At 44.1% G+C, this 6,367-nt stretch overlaps 1 long non-coding RNA gene across 1 annotated transcript; it reads left to right on the top strand.

Moving 5' to 3' along the window:
- The first annotated feature begins 445 nt into the window (after positions 1 to 445).
- On the top strand, positions 446 to 5,795 carry LOC135175088 (uncharacterized). Its single transcript, XR_010302227.1, has 3 exons — positions 446 to 670; positions 3,497 to 3,590; positions 4,403 to 5,795. It is a non-coding gene; the product is annotated as an uncharacterized LOC135175088 (long non-coding RNA).
- Positions 5,796 to 6,367: the final 572 nt, after the last annotated feature.

Genomic DNA, 6,367 nt, shown 5'->3' with positions numbered 1-6,367 from the left:
TTTCCCCCTTTTTTACCAAATCCCAGAGCACCTGGGTTCTGTTGCAGCCTCCTCCCACCCCAGGTGTGACCACTTGGGTTCTGTTGCAGTCTCCTCCCACCCCAGGTGTGACCACTTGGGTTCTGTTGCAGTCTCCGTTCTGTTGCAGTCTCCTCCCACCCCAGGAGTGACCACTTGAGTTCTGTTGCAGTCTCCTCCCACCCCAGGTGGGACCACTTTGCCCTCCCTGCCCACTGCCCTATTTAATCGGCCCCAAGAGAGGCAGAAGCCCTAAGCTTGCCCAATTGGGCAGAGGGATCCTCCTGATCTCATTGCTGGTGAGTACCCATGGTGCTGCACTGGGTGAATGGTGATGGAATCTCTAAAGGCCGGGGGGCCTGGTTGGCCCCCCGGCTAGTCAGGGCTAGGCTTGACCATTGATCGAACTTTGATTATAGATCAAACATCACTCACTGGTGTTGGCTGCACATCCTTACTTAGGCTGAGCTCCTCTCTGTTGAGCTGCTTCCTTCTGCTCACTTGTGAAACTGAAAGGAATAAACCTGTGGAATGTTCCGACAAGCAGCAAATTACCACGGAGGAAGCGTCTGAGAATCCTGAAGAAGGAAAATGGAATGAAACTCATCTCCTTGATGCTCGTATCAGAATGGCTAAAACTCCCTCTTGTTTTGTAAGTAAGTTAAAACTAGCTTTATTCAGTAGCAGGTGAAACCCTGATTGTGTTAAGCCAGGATGGGGCACTCAATGACTGGAAAGACAAGTGAAGCTTGGTCTTCCATTCTCTACTTCCATGCATCATAACTGTATTTCTTTTTCTTGCTCCTTCTCTCCTTTCTCCTCTCTACTTGAAAGGATTTGGTCTTATACATCTGTGAAATAGAATGTTTTGTTTTTAATCTTCTAAAATAAGGAAGTTGGATATCTGGACCCTGACTACAGAGAACAAGTCTGTTTGCTGCAGTGGCAAAGAAAGCCAACAGGACACTGGGTTGCATCAATAAGGGCATTCACAGCAGAGATAAAGAAGTAATTGTCCTACTCAGTGCTGGTCAGACCACACCTGGAGCACTGCCTGCAGTTTTGGTCCCTGCTGCATAAAAAGAGATGTGGATAGGCCAGAAAGTGTGCAGAGAAGGGCCACAAGAATGATTCTGGAAACCCTGCCATGCAAGGACAGGCTGAGAGAGATGACTCTGTGCAGCCTGGAGAAGAGCAGGCTGAGGGGAGACCTTATTCTCATGCACTAGTACATAAGGGATGGCTACCAGGATGATGGAGACTCTCTTTTTACGTGGAGTCCCATGGAAAAGACAAGGGGTGATGAGGAGAAGTTACTGCTGGAGACATTGCCAGTGCACTCTAGAAGGAAATGTTTCCCCATGAGTACACTCAGACATTGGCACCCCCTCCCAAAGGAGGCAGTGGAGTCCTCTACACTGGCCAGTTTAAAGGCTCGGCTTGTCAGGGAGCTGGCCCAGCTAATTTTGACTCTGATATTGCCTAGAAAGGTTGAGCCAGATGATCCTTGGGGTCCCTTCCAGCCTGACATTCTGTGTTTAATTTTCAACTAGTAGATGAGAAGTTTCATATTTTGCCTCTCCTCCTAACCCTCTACTAGCTTTGTTTCTCTACAGCTTCTTACTCTAATAAATGAAATTATCTAATTCTAAAATGTTTTTTTTCATGTAAAGTGTAGAAGTTTAGCAATACAGTTTTGAGGCAAGCTAGACCTTTAGTGACCATGTACTGTCTTGATTCTGAAGACCCTCTTATGGTCCATGGCCTTTCTTTGAAATGCACAGATGAAGCAATATCTGAATTTAAACAAGCAAATCAAGCCAATTTGCTTAGAATTATGGTGCTTGGTTTTCTAATGCATATTCAGAGCAGGAAAGAAAGTATGAAATTTAATTGTGCCATAAAACTGTCAGGAGAAAATATATACTGAATATCAAGCAGGATTACACATTTCTTTGCTAGTGATAATCTGTGGGAGACTTCTTATGCTACAAATTTTAGTGCCATGTTTTTGGACATGTTCTAAGGACCTTGCCACTGAGAAAAAAGTGACAAAATACAATGGATTTTGCTCATTTTCTCGAGCAGGACACAGTGTTTCTGCACATACTCTGTTACCAATATCTATTTAGTATGAAAGGCAAAATAGTGAACAGTGTAAAGCGACTTGTGTTATTGTAACAGCTGCACAAAACCAACAGCGGTCTGCAAACTACAGAACCAGAGAAGTATCAGCTATCCACAAGAGACCTTGAGAGAATTTGTATTATTTATGTGCCAGGGAGCATAATCATTAAATTCATGCTATATCCCATTATATGTGGAAATACAACTTATCACCATTTCTATTATGTTGTTAGCAATTCATTTTATGCACACATGTGAACCCAGTCATTGAACCTATTTTTTTTGTCCTCATAGCTCTTTTAAATAGGTATATTAATGGCTCATACATAGGAAGTATAATTCTTGCAGATAGACTGTGGCATGTGTACACATATGTATCCACCAAGACATCTCTGATAGATGAGTGTGCTAGTTTGAAGCAGGCTAGAATGTTTTGGTGAGAAAAACTTGATCATAGGCTGTGAAAGGAAAACAATGGTCATGTCTGCTTCCCTCAGAGTATTGCTGAGCAAGAAGAAAGTAAACATTAGACAGCACTTTCACCATTTTGTTTTCACTCTCAGGCTGGGCTTTGACTGAGCTGCATCTCCCTAACCTCACCTTCCACTCACCTTTGCTTCTTAACCTCTTGGTTGAACCTCCGTTCTTCCTTAGGACTGGGGTAAGGTTGAGAGGGGCAGGGGGAAGGTGCAGGGGTGGTTGAGAGCCCCTCCTGGGGACTCAGGTTTCTGGGAGGGGAGCTGTGTATTACTTTTACCTTGTATATTTCTGTCTCTAACTGTATATACTGTAAATATCTGCTTGTATATTGTGCTAGCTGTAAATAAATAGCTACATTTATATTCCCAGAGCTGGCTGAGTTTAGCTGGGGTACTTCTAAAGTGTGTGGGGGCAGGTAACACCCAAACCAGCACAATGAGTTTTCATTTTTTACTAAAAAGAAAAAAAACTCACTTTTGTGAATGGAGATTCTGACTCGTAGTTCCTGGAGCTGTCTTGGATGAGCTTTAAACCAAGTCCTGCCTGTTACTAGTGTTTTACAGAATTGTAAGGTTGTTAGGGCTGGCAGGGAGCTCAAGGATCACCTAGCTCAAACCCTCTGCCATGGGCAGTGACACCTCACACTAGATCAGGTTGCTTAGAGCCCAGATCCAGCCTGGCCTTAGAAATTTCCAGGGGTAGGGATTCTACCACCTCCCTGGGTAACCTCTTCCAGTGTCTCACTGCCATCATGGTGAAGAACTTCTTCCTAACTCTAGCCTGAATCTGCCCACTTCTAGTTTTGTTCTGTTCCTCCTAGTCCGATCACTGCTTGATACCCTAAAAAAGTTCCTTACCAGCTTTCTTGCAGGCCCCCTTCAGATACTGGAAGACTACAATATGGTATCCTCGGAGTGTTCTCTCTTCACCAAGCTGAAGACCTGAGTGAACTCATCAGAGAATTAGTAAGTTAAATTTACTGATCCTGTTTCCAGTCATACACATTTCAGTGCATAGCTAGTTACTGTAATCAGCTATGATGATAGCTAATGATCCAAAACCATTAAAGAAATAATCCTAACGATATTGTATCTTGTCACTGCAGCAGCTCTGGGTTTAAAAGAAAGAGAAGAGGAGGCTCAGGGGTGACCTCGTTGCTGTCTACAATTACCTGAAGGGAGGTTGTAGCCAGGTGGGGGTTGGTCTCTTCTCCCAGACAACCAGCAACAGAAGGAGACAGTCTCAAGTTGTGCCAGGCTGGATGTTAGGAGGAAGTTCTTGCCAGAGAGAGTGATTGGCATTGGAATGGGCTGCCCAGGGAGGTGGTGGAGGCACCGTCCCTGGAGGTGTTCAAGAAAAGCCTGGCTGAGGCACTTAGTGCCATGGTCTAGTTGATTGGACAGGGCTGGGTGCTAGGTTGGACTGGATGATCTTGGAGGTCTCTTCCATCCTGGTCGATTCTATGATATGAAAGAAGTTGCCATACTCCTGCCTCTTTCTGTAGCCATTTTTACCCAAGGACTGTATTATGAAGACTGTATTTCTAGGTTACTTGGGTTGTTTTTTTTTTCCCTTAGGAGACAGGTATCTTTCCTGTACCATTCTTGGGTATGATTGAGAAGAGGTTCTTTACTGCCTGTGTCTTAATCTCAGAGGCACAAGATTCGGTTTGAAAATCTGATCATTTTTGTCTCAGCTGTCATTATGTGATGCATTCCCTCCCTGCCTGATACAAAGAGATAGCAGTGGAGAAGTTGTGTTTGTTATTTACTTCCAGGGTTGATTGAAAATGCAATGTGCATGAAAGCAGCCTCCTTGCTGTGTACTCAAAGGTTTAAAAAACACCTGAGTGAAAGTCTTTAGCCCTGTGGTGCTGGTATGGTGCAGTGTTCTTGAAGCATGAGCAAAATGAAAAAAAACCCTCTTGAAAAAATTGGTGCCTGAATTTGGAGGAGCTCTGACACCTCTCTACAGCTGCCTTTCTCTTAGCTGAGAATTCTTGCCATGGCCTTGTGGGTGGCCACTGCAAACTGTCAGAGATACAGTGAATATACCTGAATGACCTGCTGTCAAAAAGAGACAACAGTTTTATCACTGATGATCTGGAACTGACTGGCAGAGATCACTACCATCATAATAAGGGACTTACTACTTTGCATAACATTCTTCTTGCAGTGATTTGTATTACTTGAACTTGCTTGCAAGCCTCACCTAATCAAATACTTTGGGTCTTCAGGTCTCTGTGGGATGTATTCAGGGGTTAAAGTTCTAGTGTGGTTTGCATCTCAATATTCCAGAGCAGAGAGTGGTCCCCCTGTCAAATCAGTGAGAAATAATACCTAATTCTATGACACACAGGTGCTTCTACCCTCAGGCCACTGGTTAAAACCCAGCATAGTATCAAGTTCTATTCTGCTCCAAAGGCTGTTACTAAGTGACAGGTGTCTGGTGGCCTGGGTTTAATGAACAACCTGGATCAACACTGTTGTAGTGGATAGGTGCTGTGAGCAGGTAGGAGCTATATGGCAGTTGGTGACTGCCAGCTGATGCCCCACTCACAGCAGAAGCGCAGAGCGTCTAAACGTCTCTGGAGAGTAAACTGAGGTTTCAACCCCTGTGTTTCCTTAGAGGGACAGGCTTCTTTGCCCATACCTTGTTTATCTTAACTCCTTTTCTGAAGACTTTCTACTGGGCATTTCATGAAAGCACGGAACAGATTTGGAAAGAAAACATTTGTGTTTCCCCAACACATGCTGAGAAACAATTGTCTTGTTGCCTTTATGCAGTTCACCAGATGTAGCTAAAAGGCTGCAATTACTTTGTGCCACGCAGGAACAATATAGGGCATTTCTGTTTACAGGGAGCTTTGACAACTGCTTAGTGCTTCCCCAAAGAAATCCTCCTTGCATGTTGTTTTGCTAGTTTGAAGCAGGGTAGAATGCTTTGGTGAGAACTAGATCACAGGCTGTGAAAGGAAAACAATGGTGATGTCTGCTTCCCTCAGAGTCTCGCTGAGGAGTTTGGGAAGGAGAAATGAAAGCATTAGATAACACTCTCACTGTTTTCTCTCGCTTGAGCTGCTGACTGAGCAACATCTTAGTCCCTAACCTCACCTTCCATTTGGCCTAACCCACTTTGCTTCTTAACCTCTTGGCCGAAACTCTGTTCTTCCTTGGGACTGGGGTAAGGTTGAGAGGGGCAGGGGGAAGGTGCAGGGGTGGTTGAGAGCCCCTCCTGGGGACTCAGGTTTCTGGGAGGGGAGTTGTGTTTCTGTATTACCTTTTACCTTGTATATTTCTGTCTATAACTGTACATACTGTAAATATCTGCTTGTATATTGTGCTGGCTGTAAATATAAGCTTCATTCATATTTCCAGAGCCAACTGAGTCTAGTCTGGGTGATTTCTAAAGTGTGGGGGGGGCAGGGAACACCTAAACTGTCACAATTGTTTCCTGTTGGAATGGTACAGCCTTTGGAATTTGAAATGCTGAGCATAAGCCATGGACAGGCGAGAGTGCACGAGCTCGGAAGTACTGAGTTATGATAAAATAGAAGGTTAGAATGACCTTAAAGAATGATGTAACAAATAGAAACACATGTAAGGCTGGAGCCTGTGGTTTTGGCCTGTCTCTGCTGACTTAGATTGCTTAGACACTATGTATGTATTGCTGAGAGAATGTGATGTATGTCTATGCTAATTAGTATGTAATTTCTAACGCAAGTACATGTAACCAATTGCAG

The sequence above is a fragment of the Pogoniulus pusillus genome, chromosome 4 (genome assembly GCF_015220805.1).
Source record: "Pogoniulus pusillus isolate bPogPus1 chromosome 4, bPogPus1.pri, whole genome shotgun sequence".
NCBI lineage: Eukaryota > Metazoa > Chordata > Aves > Piciformes > Lybiidae > Pogoniulus > Pogoniulus pusillus.
This window is presented reverse-complemented; position numbering and strand designations above follow the sequence as displayed.